Genomic DNA, 23801 nt, shown 5'->3' on the forward strand with positions numbered 1-23801 from the left:
ACTCAAATGTAATGAGCAATGCTGCAAAAAGTTTTGACATTTTAGCAATCAGCTGTTATAATTGTTTTGATAGTACAACAAAATTATTTTTAGATTCAGCTAAATTTTTGCTTAAACACTTTAGCAAAATTATTCTTTCGGTAAAATTTGTAGTTTACGGAAGTCACTTCAGAATTTTTGAAAATTGACGTAGCATAATTAACGTAATTGACATTGGCATAATTGACAGAGAGAAAAATACTGTAATAAAAGTGTAATCAATAAATGTAACGTTATAATACAAGAATAAGTTTTTAAAAATACATTGGTGAAATAAAATTATTTATAACGAAAAAATCTTTTAAAATGTTTTATAGGAATTCATTTCAGTTTCTTGAGTATGTTGTTTATAATGTATAAAATTATACTGACAGTTCTGCGCGTGCATTACGCTTCGTAAGAGCTAGCGCGAGTTCCAAATGGCGTTTCACGATGACTCGCGATGTCATAAAACCGATTACGTATTAATAGACAGCGCATCTTCACGTAGCATGCATTGAAAAATGATCCAGGAGATCGCATTAAATCGCTTCCTTCCTCTCAGCTGGTATCGCAAATGGCTTCCGTCTTCCTGTGAGATACGTACTACAATCGCGAGTTTTCCTCAACATCAAGACGCAAATACTTGATTTGTTTGAGACGATCCATTTTCGTCTGTAAATATTTATTTAACTTTTAAACACCTTTATTTTACAAATTTCTTTTAAAAGAGTACATATAATTATTTAAAAGATACAAAACGATAATGATATGCATATGGAGCGTCCATATAGATGATGCGATATAAATTATGTAATTAAATTACGTAACTGAGTATGCCTACTTGCAAATGATCATCAGTGCTGTAATTACACAAGTATAAAGCGGTTATCATATAAAGAGTAATGCATTTTAATTAAATTTTTAGTATTTTTTAAAATTAGTTAATATCCTTTATATAAAATCAATTATATAAATATTATTCAATGCTACTAATAACTTGCGAGAAAGTTGTACGCGTTACTGATATTAATTTAAATTTATTTTGTTAGCTTAATACAACCGTGCACATATAATATATTTGCGTATTGCTCTTGCGCAGAGCAATATTTTTTGAAAGAGTAAATATTGATTGTGCATAAGAGTATTATGTTAGTTTTCCGCCTCGAATATTTTCCCCCGGGTAATTTTCAAAAATTTATCCGAGCTGCATTGCCATTTTTCCGCGCAATATTTTTTCCGCGCAATGCTCAAGTTAACTTATTAATTAAATTACTTATAAATGAGGACCATTCTTCGCTTCCGTCTTGAACAATCCTTAAATCAATATTGGAAATGACGCGCTTCTTCTCGAGATTATTCAACCCGATCGAAAACAGAGGAGCTCTGTGCAAGACGCGTCTGACCGAATAGAAAGCAATCTTTAAGCACAGCTCTCTATTCACGCAAGATTCTATTGCTGTCTGTTGCTTCTGAAACGGAATAATAGCGACAAAATGATGGGAACGGTAAAAGAAATGAAACTGCACAATATAATGATTTGTCGAAAAATCTCTTATCGTAAAATTTTTTACTGTAATCATGTAATAACTTTTGACGGCTAGTCGAAAGCTCTTCTAGCTTTCCACTTAATTTATCCGTATAGTTTGTGAATTATCAAGGGGAGAGTTAGAGACAAAGAAAGTTTTGCATGCCTTGTAACAATTCGCATTTTATATTTAAAGAGTAATGTTGACGTTAAGCTCAAGCAGCTGATACAGAGACTTTTTTTTTCTTCGCTGCAATTTAAAACGCGCTTGGGGAGATACAGCTTTCACGAAAGAGAGCTAACCGGAAGTTGGCTTGGCGCTCGATGGAAACGTCTCTTCGCCTCCTTTGTCGTGACGATAAGAAACGTCGAGTTATTATATTCACAAAAATTCTCTTTACCTTTTCTCGCCGGTCGCGCACAATACACGAAACACGATATATTAAATCAAATTGCGTAACTAGTTTTTGCCGTTAATTCCACGGCGGGTTTTCCGATTAGCGCCGATGATTAGCATATTCACCGAAGTGTAGTGGATTATACGGTATCACGTATACATGGAAAATATCCATGCGATTTGTCTATTTGGAATAACAAACGGCGTTATATACCTGTAATATGGTAAATCTGATGCAACAACTGTACGTAAATGCGATCATGCGATTAACAAGCTACCGTTTATATAATATAACGCGCGGATTAATAATATAAGTATTATTATAATATATATTATTATCGTAAATGCCCATTACCCGCGACATATAATTTGATCGACGGGATTTATGACGATGTCCAATAAGGTGCGATAGATATTAACGATCGACCTCGCCACATTTGATAACCGGATTAATGGACTACGGCTATGATAATGAACGTGAAGGGAAATACAACCGCGGGCACTCGACATACGCACCGCTAATTGGATTTTCTTTGTGAAGAAATTCTGCGGATATACGGGTTAAAGGGCTTCCACTATTAGCCGGTCGGCGACAACCCTTTGAAACGACGCAAACGGATGTTTCGGTGACAAGAACGGCGACGAGTGTGCCGGGCGAATCAGTTTCTTCGGTGAATATAAATGCGTTCAATTACGAGCGTACATAGGCAAATAGCTTCCTATCTCCACGTCAAACGATTAAATGTATTGCATTTGTGATATCTCTCTCTCTCTCTCTCTCTCTCTTTCTCTTTCTGTCTTTCTCTTTCTGTTTCTCTTTACTATTGTTGCTCTCGGAAACACACTCTAAATAAGTCGAACGCGAAATATTACGTATGGATAGCTATAATTAAGTGAACTCACAGAGCCGTGGAACAATGACACGATATAATCGCCGTGGAGAGTGCCGCTGCCGCGCGTCTCCGCACCGGAAAGCGCGTTAAATTGTTTTTTTTATTTTCATCTTGAGAATTGGAGAAGATTACATCGCAAGTGTATGTCATCCCCCAAGTAATTTATCACTCGCAAACAATAAACTAACCGTTCTAACCGATCTTTCGCGCAACCGAGTATTTCGATAAACGAAAATGACGTTACGATGAGAGTAATGAATAAATTGAAGTCCAAACTCATTAAGGTGAGAACCGCGCGATTGACGGTGCGCAAGCATCGAAGCTAGCCGACGAGCCAGCGTAAATAATTTATTAGCGCACCGTGCAACTCGCGATTTGCAGGTACAACATTTGTAAACGTCCGTCGCGTCGCCGTCGCTGTATTATGCTTTCGAACCACACGTGATATGCGTCAGAAGGCGAATGAGACTCGATTAAACTAATTGGCATTTTCATCGCGCATATTGAGAGATGCACTTCGCTATTTATGAGCAATCAATTTAATGGGATATCTAATTATTGTAATGCAACCCTTAACTCCGATTATACCGAGGTATTTTGATAATTACATTCATCAAATAGATACTTCTGAAGTGAGCTCTAGCGCCTCAAATTAATCATGTAATTTGTAAGGAGCACAATGGGCGTATCCAAGATTTTTTCCCGGGAGAGTTTTATCAATTCTGTTGTCACGTAAACAGCAATTTTTCTACGTTAATGAATTGCTTTTTTGAATAGAGCTTAAAACGTCTGTTTCTGATTTTTGGTTTCTGATTTTGCGACAAATGTTAATAACATTTTGTAAATCATAATTTTTATTTTTTCTTAAAGAAAGTATATGCAATTAAAATTATTAAAAACAAAACGTGTAGTTCTTTAATATTGTTATTACATGCAAAATATTCACGATAATTTTTTTAAAAAATTGAATAAAAAAAAAGAGAATTCAGAAAAGAGCATAGAAAAATGTAATATGAGAATGAAATATTGCTAAGTATTATTAGAAGTACAATAGATACTAGAGTAAAATAAAAAGAAACAACGGAATGATGAATAAGGCAAAGAAGTTTATTCAGTAAAGTTAAAAAATTACGCAATTTTTCCAAAGCGATTTAACACATCTTCAATATTTGATGTAACAATAAAAGAGTTACTTGAAATCAAAAGTAAAATTGTATATTTTTATAATTAAACATGGAAGAATGAATAAAAAGTTTTTGGGAGAAAGGTTTGAACTTTCATACTCTCTTGTTGGATACGCTCATTCAATGGATGATTTAACTTGAGATATTTTTATTGCTAAATTCTTGTTTACAAATTTAGAAATGTCAATGATCTCATTTTCATGGCGTGACTCTGTTTCTCTCCTTCTTGCCGTATCAGTTAAAGATTAATTACCATCTAACTACAACCGTACAATTTACTCGTGATAACTTTCTTTGAATTTCGCGTGTTGCCACAGCCCACTCATTAAATCGGCAATGTACCGCACGAAATCTCTTCGTCAAAATTCCGCGAATCGAAATTGGTTTCACGAAGCGACGGGGGCGTATATAAAAATATCAGCCGTATATATGGTCCAAGCTATAAAAACCGCGATACGCGCAGCCTCGTAAATCAAGAAGCTCGAACCTCCCGGCGCAGGTATGATTCCTGGGGGCGATAAGGGGCTTCCGGGGCTGAGAGAAAGAAGACCTTCTGTCGTACAGGGAAACCCGAGTCCTCCACATTTGCGGCTTCGTTTAATCGCGGAGCGCTCGGTCGCAGTTCCGACGACCCGTGCACGGAGGGTCTGACCTAGATCGGTTGAATCTACTGCAATTTGCACTTGACGCGTTTGCTGACAGCGGAAAGGAAAGATGACCAGTCGACGACTCTTTAGTCGGTGAGCTACCCGCGATACGGATTCTCGGGGATTCACCCCTCAAAAATCATCCCGCAAAAATCTGTACGGTAGCTAAGTTTCAGTTGTAACGTGTAGATTATTAAAACTATCAGCATAACTAAATTTAATTAGCTGTTGGCGTTATAGGCAAGGGTCATAAAAATTTAGCTATTTAGAAACATCGACATTTTAATAAATGCCATTAACTGTAATTTCATTGTGAGAGACACAAGTTTCGATGTTTCTGATAATATTGTAGGTTTCAGATCCATATATCAAGCTTCTGAATTAATTTTTAAGTAGAAGCGATCGAAATTGTACTGTCTGCATTTATTTTATTTTACTTTCACCTTTAAATTCAATTTTGGGACCTCGACTTTAAGGTTTCCTTTTATGAAATCGAATCCCCCTAAGAACATTCTCTTGTTCAAAAACAAGAGTCTGATAATGCTGTGCCTTTTATTCTATTTTCTGCGAGTCTTTACGAGAAATACTCTCTCTCTTGATACTGTCATTTACTTGCAGATGACTAATTTCTTGCAACTAGCTACGTCTGTTAGCTACATAGAATAGCAGATTTCAACTTTGTAAATGATATGGTCATGGGTATTTTGCTAAAAAGTTGATATAGTAACAACAGTGGCAAATTCTTTCGCTGCAGTAGTAAATACAACTTTTTTAGCCAGCTTAATTGGCTACGCCGGTGAAAATTTTTTTCGTGCATAAATATGTTGTATCGAGGCGCACCTGCTTCACAATACGATGCACACAGATGTGCCGAAGCATGTGAATTAGGAATTTGTAATGTATCACCTTGCAAATTTCTAATTCTCATTATGTTTATTAGAGATTTGTATTTATCAATTTATTTCTTTTATATGCAAACCGCTAATACAAATGTGATACGAGATTTGTAGAGTAACAGTAAATTAACATAAATAATGTGTTACATTAGCATACCATTATTGTGAAGATAAATTGTAGAACTAGAAAATAAATATATTGAATCAATCTTTATTATCAATTCACCAAAAAATGCGAAACTTTAATTTTAATATAATTTAGAGGTTTGATTTATATCAACGTTTCAACAGATTTATTTCGAACGAGAGACAACTCCGTAAAAGGATAATTGCATTAAATTCATGTGGTAATAGTAACGATCGGTGAAAAATAAAAATTTAGAATATTCTTTGGTCTTATCAAAATCGAGCGGGCACGAGACGAGACGAGCGAGAGCTCTTGAATAAAAAGCAATAGTAAACGTCGGTGACGAGCTCGTAAAAACGTATTTACGCGGATTACGCGAATTCCAACCAAGGAACGGAGTTTTTACTCTTGGAAGAGCACAGACGGCGAGGTCGTGCCGGGCGAGATCACGAGCCGGAAGCAGCGCACTTTCCAGCACTCACCCACGCTTATTGCGCCCTAGTCGTCAGAAGCTCAATTAAAATTCCCACGGAAATTTCTCATTCGCTCGGGATACTTATCCCGGACGGGGCGACCGTGGCCCCGGGCGTTGTACGACATGCTAACGTCGCGGAATTTCCCCGGGCTATTTTTCTCCCGGTGCAATTTCAACGGCGCACTGTACGTATCACTTGGAAACGGGCACGTGGGTTAACGGCTAACGATAAGGCTAACGTAATTCTGTCCGCCCTTTGCGCGAGATATCGCGGTCGCAGCCGGGGCGAGTTTTAGGGCCGGTGCCTCGGCCGGTCTGGAAAGCCGGTCGTGCCGAGTGTTCGGCGATTAATCTCGGGTACAGAATGCCCGGCGATGTAACCGGCGACTATGAAGCTTTTAATTTTTACGCTTCGTCACGTAGCGCCCGAATTAATTTCCCGACCGCGTTACCTGCAAATTGCTAAGATGTGCACAATCACTAAACAATTCTTCCCTCAGCTTATTGCCGCAGAAATGAAAATGTATACGCAACACTCTGAGGCATTCTTTTTTTTTTTTTTTTTCTGTACATTCCGCGTCTTTGCCAGGCTGACAATGTCTGAATAAACTGGACGACTGCTGATAAAAATGCAGGTTACATAGCAATGTTTTAAAAGGGATTTTTCAAAATAATTTTGTGATATCTTTTTATAAGATAAAGATTTTATTTTAATGAGAGCCCTAAAGAAAACTTTGAATCGATAATTGCGTGCGGAATCGTTACGTCGATAGTTCTGATCTTCCTTTTTTTACAATTTAAATTCGCTGGTCATTTTACTTTCTTCGATCAAACATTAACATCTTCCTTAAGTGGCCATAAAAACACGGAATGGCGAGAGGAGCTTTCGACAAGTTCGCGATACAAAAGCGATGAGATCTTAACGAGCATCCCCGCGTAGTTAATCAATCTTCATTCCGGTACTTAATTACTCACAAACTTACTCACACGGCGCGCGAAAAGGCGTATCGAGTGTTGTTTCCATTACGGTAACAAAGCTGGCAAATAAACGACAATTAAGATAACATCCGTATCGACGCGGCCGATCTTCCCCACTCGTTGAAATTGTTGATAAATACGCAATTTAAGCGAAATATCTCTCTGATTTATGATTCTTCATATTGCGATTTTTATTGCGCGCTTGTAAAAATGAATAAACGAATAAGATTATATAAAAAATTATATTCCATTCTGAACAACTTTCATCCTTTATTATTGTCATATAAATTTTTATCTCTTTCTTGTAATGATATAGCAATTAATTGCTTTGTGTAAATCTTTAATACGTACAATCTATCCCATACTCGTTGCATTTTCCATTATTCTCATTTGTAGATTTATCCTTTAATTTGAAGCCAATATTTTTCTTAATTAAAGAAAATTTACGATTTATACGAACTGACGAACGCGGAAAGTTTCCCTTTTTTAGGATATTATATTAAATACATATAACCTCCCTTTCTCTTACGTTCTCATTGAAGGATTCAAAGGTAGTTATTTTAGTTTAAGTATCCAAACGTGTGTGCAAAGAAAAGAAATGCTACCTTAATAAATAACGGAACGGCACATAGATTTATCGTACAGATTTCGTATATAACTTTATTAACTTTATTAACGCGACAGGTGCGATAAAAGAGGTAGTTACATATTCCTCGCGAATTAACACGTCGGCGGGCTGTCAACGATCCTTCACGGGTCGGTAGTGCTACCACGTAAATCAAAGTTCGAGATTCCAATACACTTGCACTTGTCACGCTTGCTTGCTCAAGCGCAACACCTTCGCTCTGTGTGTAAAGCGGCACTTGTCGCGATCTTAAGACCTGTTGATCGAGCGGAATCAAGTTGCTCGTTACCGAACAATGTTCTACATGTGCTTAGGCGAGAAACGCAAACAAACGTACTTCAACGAACTTGGCCGTACGACTTGCCTCTTCGAAACACTGGTTTCCCGACAGCCCTCGATTAGCACTTTCTAAGAAGTTGCATGAAGATGTGCTACGGCAATCTCTTGTTTATTTGATTACTCCCGCCTCATTTTTATTGTTTAGCGTTATGTGAGTGTTGTCATATCCTCATTACATGCGTCTATTAATGCCTCTCGCAGTGGTGAGAGAGAGTATGCAGAAAACATTTTACTCATTATTTGTGTATTTTGTGTATTTTTAGACTTGTATCATTTTGTGTGTGCAACAAGTCATTACTTCCGAACGTGCTGAACATCCACAATGTTATATCGATTATAGAAACGTAGTTGACCACGTTTTATGCATTTCGTGCTATTAATCGCAGTTGTTCAGTTTCACAGATACTTAACGATTATAACAAGTAGCGTATATACATTCTATACGTTCGAAAATAACTAATTGCATACGTGCGCAGCAAATTTCACATATAAATATTCGAAAAATGCAGTTATTTTTGGTAAAATTATTAGTATACTTATACGTTCTATAATGAAAAATTATTTATTTCCTCGATCTATAATTAATAAATTGATAATTTATGTATTTTTAAAAAATTTGAGGAAGGGAGTAACAAATGCTTGTCGTAATTGATAAAAAAAAAAAATAATAGAAGAATATAGACCAATGTGTGAAAACACAAATTAAAGATGAACCTTATTTGATCACAGCTGGATTTTTGTGCTGATATATTTTGCGTAATTTCATGTACTTTTTTAAGTTCATTAAACTTCAAGATCGAATAAATTTCCGATCTTGAAATATATAATTATAGGTCGAACAAAAATAGTGTCACGATATTAAACTGATGCTAACAAGCAACTGTTACTCCTTTTCCCCAATTTTTTTTTATATAAATGCATAAATTATTAATTTATTAGTCTATTTATTACATTTATTTTTTGTTTTTTTTTCTTTCACAAAAGTTTTTAATCTCAATTAACACTCAGTTCATAAAAAACGCATTGCTGGTATTCCTTGATTACCAATTAATTTAATTATCTGTATCAAGATGTATCCTGAATGCACAATATACGGATTTATCAATAAATTACTGTTTCGTGCGAAATAGCGCGAAACTATCGGAATGACCAATACTTGCGTCAATAACCAGTTTCTCATTAATGGCAAAATCCAGCCACAATTACTCCAGTCATGATTAGTGCTGCGCGAGAAAGATAAATAGCTTCGCAAACACGTCGCGACAGCCGGTGCTCACAATGCTCCATCCGTGGTTATTAATGATCAAGATTAGAATTTTATATGACTTGATGTATCGCGATGTAGTTTCCCTTTCACGCGTACCGACGCGGTAATACGCACGTTTCTAATATATCAGCGCATTTATCGTCCTTATCGCCTCGCGCGGCGGCGCGGCGAAAAATTGTATTACGCGTGGTGCGAACTGTCACACCGTGATTTATTTCGCGCCACGTTGTCTCGCGAGATTATCAACGGAAATTTATTCGGTCAATGAGCGTGTGATCAATTATACTTTTAATCGCGTTACTCGTAATAAACGACTAAGTCACTCGTTGCATTAACACGGACATCCGTCGAGCTTAAATATTCATACAGTATGCAGAAGTAATACAAATAGTTACTACACGTTACATCGCACAGGTATTGCACGCGTGGGCGTTATACATATGAATTATATCGATTAATACAAATTTGCATGGTCACCATTTATTTGATGTCACTGTTGAGATAAAATTTAAAATGTCATAAAATTAAAGAACTTTATGAGCCAGCAATCAAGAACAAGCAGTTTAAATCGTTTTAATGTGTAAATTTAATTTTACGGAATTGAGAAAATTATTTTACCGGCAACGCGACATGTATATTTTTCATTAAATTAATTGATTAAAATTATTCTCAGAGTTAAATCACAGCTACTAACGTCTTTTCAAGTACGAATAAGAATGAGAAAAAAGCTTTTTTATTTTATTTTTTTAATTTTCCAAGCGTTGCGATTCTTTATAAAAATTTCCGTTCTCTTTTGTTTATAATATCCATTAAAAAATTGATTGACATTACGTGATGATATGTAACGTTAACGAATAATTTTAATACCAACTTTCGCATTTGGCGCTACTGGTTTTTCTCAGTGAGATAACTGTGCATATCTCTGACTTCGGCACTTAAGGCAATAGTGGCGCGGTTCTCGACCCGCAGCACTTTGTCGAAGTGAAGGATCAAAGCCTTGTAATTCTATACGACGTTACATGAAAGCGATCTCGCTCGAACGTGTTTCTTGAAAGACCTTGCGCACGCGTGCCACGTACCCGCAAGCGGTCAAGTCGAGGACTCCAGAGGAGAGTTCGTCTATCCGGCGGGCATTAATGCAAAAGGAATTTGTGATTAACCGCCCGCATAGAGGGATTCGTACTAGAATTAGTAAATTGTCGAGCTTTAGAGATATCATTTGCAATGTCGCGAACAATAGGAGGCTAATGATAGCGTCTTGGTGTACGCATAGTGCTCAAATTATGTAAAATGTCGTGTGACGTGATGGGATTCCATAAGCCAAGAAGGCTTTGTGCTAATTTATTAGATCGCTGATTACTTTTATTTCTCTATAATCATGTAGACCAAATCGTTGTACTAAAATTGCATTTTAAAATAATATTACAAGACGTATATGATTCAAAACACGCACGGGAAGAACTATTTTGCTGAAATAATTATGCTGAACCATTAAAAAATTTATTTTGGATGTTTAAGATAGTTGCCAGAATGTCAAAATTTTTTGCAGTCGGATCACCATGATTGAATGTATCGTATAATTATTTTAATAGTTCAACATAAAATTATTTTCTGTTCTGTATCTAGCTAAATTTTTAGCTAGTAAAATTGTTCTTCTCGTGCGTACAGCACCAAATAGCAAAAACATTGCACAACATTGCTACAATGTTTCGGTAATATTGCAGCAACGATAAAACGTCTGCTTCAGAAATATTGGCGCATAACGTTGCAGCAACGTTTATACAATGTTGCTGCAACATTGCGTATCAATATTTCTGATGCGAACATTTTACCATTACTGCAATGTTGCTGAAATATTGAAACAATATTTTACGATGCTTGTTCTTTGCTATACGGGAACATTCAAACTGGAAAACTTTGTTTTTTGAATTATGTCATTTTAGCAAATCGCGATGTTTTCTTATCACGATTTGTTACAGATATCATCACAATCGAAAGAAAGAAAAATAGAGAAATGCGAGATTTATATTGAAAGTAGTAAAATTAACATGAATAATTTGCATCGGACTTTAAATCTACCGATCTTTTATATCTTAATTTGAATAAAGCAACACACGATTCTCTCTTATTTTTGAGTATATTTTTAAAGCTTCGTGTGTCAAACGAATATAATTGATGATCTAAGTGTTATCATAAAGCATTCATTTTAGAATAAAAATTTTTTTATTTTTTACTTAATAAATGCGATCTCTACGCGTTCACTAATTTGGTAATAAAAAAGAGTAACAGCGATGCATAAATCAAAGCACGGAAATCGCGTTCCAATTTCGCTATGCATTAGTTTAGTTCTCAATGTTGAAGATCGTCGTCGTTAAAACAAATGGTGTGCGAATTTCACTGAGAAGATGGAAGACGAACGAAATGTTTGAATGAGCGGACTTATATCTCGGTGCTTACATCTCATCCGCCTTTAATTAAAGCTGTTTCCGCCGCCGTTGGGAATTCTTTATCACGTTGCGTCGTCGCATTTTCCTCGTCGTACGCGGTAACACGGCGCCGCGAAGAAGCAAGTAGAGAGCTCGTAAAAATTACGAAGGGGGTAACAGTCGCATCGCGATTAATGCAACCTCCGTGCAGTCGGCGACACGAGCATTTAACTTACGTGTTACGCAAGTCGCATTTTCCTCTCCGTCATTTCACGAGACAGAATTCTTCGCTAATAAAGCAAACGATCCCTGGCTATTTCACATTACTAGCGTAATTATCGTAATAGATCGGCAATATTATGTTACACGCGGCGCGCATTATTTCGACGTAGCTTAAACGACCTCTGATAAAACTATAATTGCCGCCAGCTTATCTCTCTCGCGGCGTCGCGTTGCGCCCTCGAAAAATAACGCGTTCTTTTGTTCAGTCTGGGGAACAGAAGAAGCCACATTAATCGAGAAAGGTATTACCTTTGTTCGTGTAGTTAATTACACGTAATTTAGATCATCATAATGGATTCAAGGATGAGCGCGGCTTTGCAAAATCCATGAACACGCAAGTAAGATAATATGCATGAATTACGTTTACAGCATCACTTTGTGATACGCTGGTGCTACTTACGGTTGCTGGAAACTGCGTTTAGTGCATGCTTAACTAAAGACGGTAGAACGGACTTTTATATTCGTTTGACACTTCGTTCTTTCCAATCTCATTTTCGACCTCACGATTAATAATTTTAATTGCAAATATTTTTACAAAACGGCGAAAAGGGATGATCTTGCTTGCAGTAATATTAATAGCAAATATGTGCATTGAAAATTAACTATAGATTATAAACATTTGTTTTAGCTATACAGAAAAAATTAATATCAAATCAATAATTCATTGTTTTGTTTATGAGCAAGAATATAAAACCTTCTTGAAAAAATTTATAATCTTAATTAGACGTAACTTGTTAAAATAAATAAATTTTGTTTCTCTATGTCAATAAATTATATTTGTTTAAGATTATTAAATTCACAACAATAAAGTTATTATTATTATTTGACATATTTTCTCAGACTTCGTTAATTCATTTTTTACATTCACATTCGCTTCCTACTCTCTTTAATTCTCTTCTCCAACATTATTCCCCTTCAATTACACTCACGCGTATTTTCATTCGTTCTTGAGCTTGTAAGTTTTAGTGGTTTCCTATTTCACTGAGTCTTTCAGGTTTTTGCTCTCCTTTTCTCTCATCTTTTATTACTACATTCTCTTTTAGATAATCTTTCTCTCATATTCTAAGTAATTTCTTATCTATTATATAGATAATTATATTTATATCTTTCTTCTATTCGATCTATTTTTTTAAGAAGAATTAAATGGTATTAGAGGTATGAATTTTTTATTAAAGCATAATGTAATTATTCTAATTGAAATGTAACTAAAATCTGCATATTTGTTACAACAAACACACAAATAATGATAACTGTGGAACTAAACTGAAATAATAGAAGAATTACAACAATTAACAGAATTCTGGTTTGTTATCGAAATGTAGTCAACTCGTAAATTGGGCAAGTGAGTTGTGTCTGCACAATGTGCACTAAATGTTATCGTATGCAGTTAAGATCCTTGCTATTGTGTCGTAATGCAACTCGGCGTTTAATGAGAACAAGTGTAAGCACTATCTAAAGCAGATGGAGATCTGTACTCTCTTACGCGTACCAGCATGATATATTGTGTAGAATCTACTAGCGGTTTTCCTCTCTGATTAAATCTCTGATTGCTGGCGATCCAGCTGAAGCTACGTAATGACGAGCGGGTAATCAGTCCCGGGTATAGGAGTTAAGTAATTTGTGAAAATAACGTCGACGGGGTAGGTGAAGCGCGCTCATCGAATGGCGGCCGGCTAGGTGCCTGATTAAACTTTCGCTATCCGGCCTATTCGAGGCGTCTTGATTAAATTCACAGCGGGGTAAGGACTCCGCTTTTAGGCCGATGAGAGAGCGGCTCTCTCGACACGTGCCAAGCCCTCGAAGGGAGCAAATCCGCGTACTCGAATCCCAGAATCCAAACTCGCGGTGAATCTCGCATCTGCCCCGGTCTGGCAAACCGAGTTACGTGATCTGTGCATTGTGGAAAATTACGCGTCAAGCTGTGTTATGGCTTTTAAGGTAAACAGGCACTAAGCACGAAAATACAGCGGTACATACTGCAAAACGACACGCGAAATACATTTGTTGCATAAACAATGCACGCATGAAATTGCCTTACGTTTCGCTGCTTAAAGTTGAAACGTAAAGATGGTACACGATATAGTAACAGACATATACGTATCTATATGCATATGTATATGTTGTATAAGTAACATAAAATTAATAGAAATGTTTATATTAAATGTAAATATCATAATAGGATGAAGTTTTATAATATACGTCTTTGTTTTATGTGTTTTTAGTATTTATGAAATACAGTCTTCGGTCAAGGTATTAATTTTTTTTATATAAAAGTTATATCTACAAAACTATTTGAAAATAATTGAGTAAGTGAATAATATGTGCTATTATGCCGCAGACATGTAACGTTCGAATTTGATGCAACAAAGCATTGCGAACTATTTCAAACAGACTCATTCCCAGCAGCGGGTCAAATATTTAAGTGACCCATAAAATGACTTTTTAAATAAAAAGCAATCAGGCTGTACAATGCGAATAAAGTTCCTTCATACGGATTCTACATAGGTAAAACATTTTATTTCTGACAAATATAATAGCGTTTAATTTAATTAATTAAAAACTTTTAGCAACAAATAATTAAATTCAAATGCAAAAGTTATACACAATTGCACGTGTTATATTATATTCAATAAAAAAAGTACATGAATAATACGTATCAAAAAGTCGAAAAGCCAATATGTCCAATATATCCGCGGGCGCAAAAGTCCTCCTAAAATAAATCAATATTGACAGCATAGCCACACTAAAATCGTCAGCATGTCGCACAAAATCCGCACACCATGCGCTGTGTGCCCATATTACAATAGTGAAAATAGAAATATATGATAGATAACCCATTGTGTGTATGGTTTAATATAAAATTTAATTAAACTCACGCGTTTATTTTATATATTATACGCTTCCATTACGTATCTATATTTGTAATTTTATGGATTTCTTTAACTAACGCGCGAAGTCATCGTACGTATTCAAAATTTACGTATCTTTTTCGAAAATAATAAAAATTATACTTTAACATTGTAAATTCTTTTTTATCTCACATCTATATCTTTTGGTTTGCTCTATTTTAATTGTGAAATCTTTTGTCTCATAGTATGACCTCATGTATAAAATTTAATTTTTCTCCTACTGTGGTTTTTAACTGTTTCAAATGAAGTCTATGTCAATTTGTATTTGTGAAATAAAATTTTGCACGCTACGGCTTGAAAAATATCGAGTTAAATAAATACCGTGTTACACAATCAACATTGTTAATCGCTTGATTACTACTCGGGTGTAGGCAAGGGCGACCTGTTATCGGAAATAAAAAGTGGATTACGCAATTGTATTGTTAAGTATTTAATTGTGTCAGTCGTTGAAGTGTAATACGGGAGCGAAAAATCACTTAATTTGAGATCGCGCGCAGCACAGAGCCACGGTGAAACGTAATCCAGTCTCCGATACGCGACCTGGAGTTCCGTATTTAATTAAACTTGAGACAAGGCTTACCGTACTTGATATGATACGATGCAAAACGGAAGATAGATACGTTAACAGGCAGTCATCAATGAATTTCACGTATACGATTTACTGTTTGCATTTACCTGAGAATTAGAAATGTTGCGTTGTCAATCGTTTCAGTATTTTTTATTTTTTTCAAAATAAAAAATATTGAATTTCTTTGTAAATTTTTTACATATTAAAAAATTTTCGTTTGATATTGCATGTACGTAAACGAGAGATTAAAAGATTACTAGAACGCTATTACCAGTTGTATTTATTGATTCAAATATTGGTTTGTTTGGATTATTCCAAATAAATTTGTTTAGATACAATAAAAGGTATTAAATTCAAAAAAAATTGTTTTCTCTATGTATGAGTTAGACAGGACTAGGATTAACAGAAAAATAGTTATTCATTATTCGTTTGGATTCACTCAACCCGACCCGGTCATCTTTTTAGCTTCCAGAATCGCGTGGAAGTTTAATTGCGGTTCTCCGAATCTCATCATATGCTAACCGTCTCTTTTCGCGGTTCGCAGAGCGTGACTCTGCGCGAAGTACGAAATTCGATTTAAAGTTGAACACGATAGACGGACGAGGTAGTGGCGAACGAAAGTATTTGCGGCGGAGCCTCTGTTCTCGGTAATATCCCAGCGGATTTTTAGACAGCGTAGCCATAAAAGGTTTTGATGTCTCGATCAATCACCTCATCCGACTGATATTGGACGAACCGCGGCAGGCGCCAGCATCAATCTTTGATTATCCATCCTCCAACGCTCCCGCTCGATCTCTCGCTTGATCTCCCCATTGTTTTTAGGCGCAACTGCGAAACGAGGACGATTTGCCCATTACATTTACGTCTTCTAAGGCTCTTAAGCCTCGACATACGGAATCTCTCAAGCAAGCTTTACAGAACTTGACGATATTATGTTTAGAGCCACATATGATCGTTCAAACAAGTATTATACACAAAAATGTACGAATAATTTAATCCTAAAGGGCTATTTATATTTTTTTACATTAATACTACTCTGAGTGAAAATTCACAAAAAACTTATGAATTCTTTTTACATTTTTAAGAATCTCTTTTATACTTTATTCTATTTTATAGAGAGATGTTAAAATGACTAAACTAATACTATTTTAATGTAAATGAAATTTTATTAAATATTGTTTTGAGCTATCAAAATTTTACATACACAAAAATTGTACTAAACTTAAATTAACACTTAGGTAAAATTTATCCATAATAACTTTTGAGAATTAATATTGATATTTTTTAACATTTTACGAAATTTTAGTTTTGCAAATTTAATTAAAATTATATTAATTATTAATTTTAATATATTAATTTGCAAATTTAATTAAAATTATATATTAATTATTATTGCAGTTAATTATGTACAACAAAGAAATTTAATTATCATGAAAGAATCATGCCTTTTAGAAAGTATGGTGCAAAGAAAATTTTGATGAAGGAAGTGGAATACATTTTATGGCGGCGTTTTATACTTTATGTTTAGCAGTAATAAGGGTAGAATAATGCGACATATTTTGAACATAAACAATGATCATTAGCATGCCGATCTTTATTACAATCTTTACGGATTTTGGCATCGTAAACGTCTTTATGACACGATCCTTATTATTATAAGCGAATACGTATTCGGGATTAACCTAATAATCTTCGTTTTCGTTACTATCCTTATCCTTCTAAATGGGTTTCACTGCTTCGTATCCACGATGATGTCGGAACAGAAGAGCCTTATCGGTTGCAGCAAACATTAATGCAGTTGCCTGACTCACGCTTGAACTCGAAAATATTTCATAAGCCACGGCATTAAGATAACGCGAACAACGATTTACATATTACATCGCGATATTAAATGAAACGTGTCATGCCTGCTTATGTATAAAAGCGACACTTACTACCGATTGCGAGGAATTTGCATAATGAGAGTTAAAGTGTGCCTTCAATACTAATTTCATACATTTTTCGGCGCGATAACGATCGTATGATTATGCAGCCTTTATATAGCATTTTTATACTTACATATCTTACATAATATAATAACTTTCGTTTTTAGTAATTATTATAACAATATGCCACGCTTGTGTTTTATTAACTTTTTCATCTTTGTATCCATTTTTGATACTTGAAAGCAACACGTTATGTCCATCATGTATTCAAAAAGGATTAAGTAAAACTGTCGAATTGAATAAAAATTTATGGTCCAGTGTGAAAAGTTCAGTAAAAACAAAAACAACGAGGTCCAGCAAATTAAAGTGACTATTTGTCGTAAAAAATAAAAGAAATATAAACTAAGGATATCTAACTTTTTTTCTATCTGCCTCTTATCTTTGCGAAGTCACCTCAAACAGTAAAATCGAAACGTTTCGTTAGATGTAATGATGGAATAATTATTTATCTGTTTCAAACTTTACATCTTCTTATATATTTTTTATCTTGTTTTCTTTTTGTTAAATTTGCTTGAGCATACTTAAGCTTTTGTTTTTGATGATCATAATAATTGTAATAGTAATCATAAAATATGTTGAATTTTGTAATTCAAAATGAAGAATAACATGCGTAAATCAACTGATATTTTTTTTTGTAACAACTGTTATTTTCGAGTAATTTGCTGCCTCACAGAGGCAATGATGGATTCGCATTTTTTTTTCTATTTAATTTCTAGAAATGCATTGCATTCGGCATATCATAATTTTTTATTTTTAATTTGATTTTTGTCGTTTACCCGAAAGTGAAATTTTTTGTATAAAAATAAAGGCTTATTTTATGATTACATTATGAATAATGTTATTTTATCCTTGTACGTCTAATGAAAGATAAAGATAGAATTATGAAATAGCTTTGGTAGCGTCCCACGTAGAAATTGTCGAGGTTGTTTAACTGACCCAACATTGACTATTGGCAGCCAGAGTTGACAGGCAATCTTCCTGTTCTGATTAACAATTGCGTTATATAAAGGATCATTATAAAATATAAATGTGAGGCAGTAGAGACTACAAAACAGGCCAACCTCTGGCTGCAACACTGGCTCAGCACTGGACTATACGTAATGTCAACAATATAGGTACATAATTGCAATAACCAGTAAATTACAAAACTATAATAAACTTGCCATTATTGGAGCACTGGCAATTAACCCTTTTGCAGTGTGGCGAAAATAAGATTTTTGTGCCACCATTATATGGAAAGTTTCTTAGATTTTTGTTACGATTTTAGTTTTTGAAGTTGCTGAATCTAAATATGACATTAAAATTTTAAAAAAGTATGGCAAATCAAAATGTGAAAAAAATTGGATTTTTATAAGTATAATTATCTTTAGGAAAAATACAGTTTTTTTGCAATTTAGAATAATAATATTCTGACATGTTCTGATTCAAACACTGTAATAATTTTGGAGTACTTATTTTTATAAAAATCTAATTATTTTTTTAAACTTTAATTTATTATTTTGAATTTTCTTAATATTGATCTGTTTTATATTAGTCTTTATATTGGTCTGATGTATTTCTAGTGTTTCGTCGGAGCTCTTCTCTCTGAATTTGCCGGAGATTTAGAATGATCACTGATCAGTGCCATCCGAATTGTCGCGAGTGATAAAAGGTCGCCAGAGTGCGTCGCGGCCAATCACCTTTCTCGAAAGTTTACGCGATCGCACATTTTTTCGTCTATCGCGAGCGATTTCTGCGAACAATGGCAATCGCCTCGGTATGTTCGTCAGTCCGCGCGAGGTTTCCGAAAAGTGGTTACGAGAGCAACGCGTCGCGTGTGAAGTGCGCGGAATATCCAGTACCGTGAAGTGTGCGTCGAGTTGTCAAGCCTGCCGTCGCGGAGCCGTTGAAGAAACCGGAGTCTTCGGTTGGCCACCGTGGACGGCATAGACATGTACAGTATTATTTCGACGCTCCGCGGTCACGCGTCTTTCCATCCGTCGAAATTTCGAAAGAGTGCCGATGGCAGTACCGAATCGAACAATGGGCGATCGCCTCGGTCCATCCGTTAGAGGTTAGCAATGGGAAATTGCAAGAATAGTTGCAAGTGATACAAGGTCGGCACGGTGCGTCGCCTTTCTCAAAAATTCACACGCACCGAGGTGGCCGCGCGGCGCGAATCGTTCTCCCCCTTCGTACGGTTTACAAATACATATTCGGCAAGGTCGTTGTTTCTTGTCCGCGACATCGCGCATCTTTTCGTCCGTCGAAAGCGGTTTCCGCGAACAATAGCGATCGCCTCGCTGTATTCATCAGTCCGCGCGAGGCTTCCGAAAAGCAGTGCAGCTACGAGAGCAGCGCGTCGCGTGTGAAGTGCGCGGAATATCGAATGCCCTGAAGTGTGCGTCGCGTTCGACACGCACGTCACGTCACGTCGCGTTTCGGCTCGCAGCTTGCGTTCTTGCATCGCTCGTGCGAAAATGCGGCTCCAGTGTGTTTTGTTTCGTCGCTGTAATTGTTGAGAACTTAAAAGTGATGCTCTCTCTCTTTCTCTCTCTCGAGCTTCGCGTGTGTTGTGTCGTGGCTAGTTTCTCAAAAACGTGCATCCAAGCCGAGGCGGCCAGGATTCTAACCTAATAGAATTACTAAGCGAGCCGTTTCCCGTCGCCGTTGTTTCCACATCTTCGGTGAGTGCCTCAAGACATTTTCTATATCTCGCCAATATTTGTAATATTAATTTAGTCTTAGCCGTTTAAAATTATTGTAAAAAAAAGTATATTTGTAATCTATCTTACGATGTGTCTGCAAAGTTCATGTAAAAAGATCTCGTCCGTTTGTCGAGTTTTCGCACGTCATCGTGCAAGTGATGCGACTGTACGGCAATGGCTTTCGTATTATTCGCGCGTTTTATTATCTTAATACTCTGGTCAATTTGTAATTAAGAAAAGCATTAAATTAAAGCCTGGCGATGTCAGGCGTACCTCGCGCCGGAAGATTAACGCCGGCGTGAGAGTCCGCAATCTCGACGCATCGCGCGGCGAGATTTATCGTTCGTGGGCCGTGGCGAAGGTGACGATAAATTACAAAAACATCACACATAAATCGCGCCACTGGCTGGCGTTTATAAAGCGTAACGAATAAAGAGCGCAACTATTCGCAGTAACGACAATGCATTAACGTCGCGCGGGACACTATTGTTCCCGCGACTGCGAAAACGCAACGTGAAATTAAGCCGAATACAATTACGCCGTAATGAATGGCTGTAATAGCCCAATTGTGTCACATTCTCAGGAATGCGCAAGAGTGTTGTGGATTGCGCGGTAAGCCAAGAATTGCTCGCAGGCCGTTGTAACTCATGGGGCGACAACTCCTAATTACGCCATCATAATACATCATCGTGACAAATTAGTAACCCGGCGAGACTTATCTGACGAGTTGGCGTGCGTTACGAGTTCTATTTTGCCATTTACGGTATTACACCGCCGATTCTCTCGTACCATTTCTTTAACGGTTTTCATACGATGCGCGAAAGTACGCGGCACGATGTGGTAACAAAACAATACAGGCCTTTCTCGATTCTTACAAGCTTCTTGCTTTGCTTCTTGTTTTGCTGAATTCGAGGATTAAATATGCACTAGTCTATTTCAGATTTCACTCAAAATTTATTTTTTAGGGCAACGAATCTGCTGTAGAATAAAATTGTATAAATCATCTATCATACCCTTACATGAATATTGATACATAATATATATATATATATAAACGTATCTAAAAACATATATTATAACGTATTTTTATACATATTAAATGAAACATACAAGTTGCACAGATTCGTTATAAAAATTCATTCAATATAAAAAATTTACCACTCCCTAAATTCGATGCCCAGTGGGACGTAGTTATCAGCCACGTGGCCTCGGTTAGTCTACAACATAACATACAAAAATAAGATTAAAGCAGCGTTTAAAATAATCGATGTTTCAAAATATGATTTTTACGTGCATTATATAATTATTTTTCGCAATTAAATACAGTTTATTAAAAGAATTACATATTTTTTAAAAAGAAATCCTCACAAGAACTTCACTGAATTTTTACACTATCTTTTTTCTGTAATTATTACCTGTAAATTATCGAGGTAAAACGGCTCGGGTAAAGAGCGATTAATATTTTACGTAGGCAAGAAATTATATACCCATTCCAAAGGTTGCTCGGCCGGAGCCTACCTCTCGTAGGCTTCTTCCTTCTCCTCTCAGGAAAAATTACATTTTACGCAAGTGGAAACTTGTTTTATTAAAAAAGATTTAAAATTGTTAAAATTGTCGCGCTAAGACTTTTCAAAAACATGGGTTCCGCAAAACGCGAAGTTTGACGACAAAGAAAATTTTATGTGAATAATTGTGCTTTTAAATAACTTTAGGGAAAAAGTGAAAAGAATGATCAGCTTTGATCACTTTTTTCTCATATTATAAACTTTCTTATATAAAGAATAATTTAAGATTTTTTTTTATTTGTTTGAAAGTTGAGAAAGTTGTATGTAACATTCTTAAAGCTCATTTGTGTTTAATTTTTAACAGTCGACATAATAAGAAATAAAATAATAAAAGAAGAAAAAGTAATATTGCATTTATACTGAATCTGGAGGGTTGTTATTTCTTGCGTGGACCCCACGCGACTGAACTTCTAACATTTATTTATGTCTTGTGAAAGATTAAAATAAGTCGCGCGAAATATATGCTCCCATAAAAAAATTGTTGTCCTCATACGCTTGTGAATCACGTGGACCAGCAATCATTTATCGTAACAATCTTAAGATGTTACAACGCTCATTATCTCTTGCTACTTGTTGCGATCTCATTTCGAGGGGTAATTCAACGGAGTACGAGGCAGCATTTTAATATCTGCACGAGGGTCAGTAGTCGAGTGTGAGTGATAGCGCGACGGCGGCCTGTGATCTCGCGGAATGGCGAGTAGTACGTGGCAAAAACGAACACCGAGATCGCGTGCCAACCGACTCTTAGCATTCTCGAATTTGTCATTCTTATATACTTAATCCTTCGTGAGCAAACGTGCTTTTTTTCGCTGCTTTCCTAATCCAATCGGGCCACTGGTGCTTGATAGTGTTTTTGGAAGGATTCTAAAAAATCTGAAAAATTCTTGTACATTCAATTCCTGGTACACTCTTCCAACATTCCAAAATACGTATTCACAATTGTTTTTCGTTTTCATTGTACTGTCCGAGTTTAAGACAAAATTATTTAAAATTAAAAATTCTTGTCTGGGTCTGCAAATTCCGGTTGGTCGAGAGTTTATGATTTAGAAAATAATTTTATCTTTTCAATATTCCGTTCCTCTTACGTTACAAATTATTTTCATGTACTATCGTTGCGAACAATATTTAGCATTGGCGCAGAGTACAAAGTTTACTTTCCTTCAAGTACGAAAGTATTTATAACTGCATTTCCGCTAAGCGCTATGTTAGAGGCTGCGAAAGCTTGTAGATTTAACTTTTCTATTTTCATTCACCGCATGTTAGCCAATCTTTTGTTTCGCGAGTACGTGCTTCAACGACAACGTCGTTATTTACGGCGCCGTTACAATCTACGCACACGTAGTTACGAACTTTAGCTGTGTAACAGAGGATCGGTGAACATCAGGGAAGTCGTCCGGCGAGTTTTGTCTAAGTTAACGAACTCGGGAGAGCCTGGTATCGGAGGTTCGTTAATCGATCGCCGGAAATTCTTAGAGGTACCTTGCGTGGTTGGTTGTCAGCGGTAATTTAGAGTATGTGACAAATTTTCGATACATTTAGAATCAAGAATTTGGAAGCAGTAATTTTCCTTGAATTTGTTAGACCGAAGTTTTGGGGATGAAACGTTCTTTATTATAATATAAAACGGGTTACAACGGATTAAAAAGTAAAATAAAACTGGGATTGATAAATTAAGCATGAAGCAATCGAAATTTGTAAATGTTTAATTGTCAATTTAGTTATCAGTAATTATCTATTTCTGGGCGGAGCTATTTTTATTATTGAAAGCAATTTTATTTCATTTACGGAATCGTGATTCGAATGAAAAACATGGTAGCGTTTTCGGTATTTTAATTCAATCATCGACGTTGTTTCTAGTTTCGACGGTTAAATTTGTTAGATCAAAGTTTAGATCAAAAAACGTTCTTTATTACAATATAACAAACGATAATAGATTAAAAAGATTCCGGTTATAATAAATATAAAATGAAACTGGGATTATATAGCTTCATGAAACAATCTAACC

At 35.8% G+C, this 23801-nt stretch overlaps 1 long non-coding RNA gene across 1 annotated transcript in view; it reads left to right on the plus strand.

Annotated features, from left to right (window-relative positions):
- The window catches only part of LOC113004111, a 147078-nt gene that overhangs the window by 48626 nt on the left and 74651 nt on the right, over positions 1–23801 (plus strand). The gene's annotated exons all lie outside the window — the stretch shown is intronic.

Source organism: Solenopsis invicta, chromosome 4 (genome assembly GCF_016802725.1).
Source record: "Solenopsis invicta isolate M01_SB chromosome 4, UNIL_Sinv_3.0, whole genome shotgun sequence".
NCBI classification, from domain to species: Eukaryota; Metazoa; Arthropoda; class Insecta; order Hymenoptera; family Formicidae; genus Solenopsis; species Solenopsis invicta.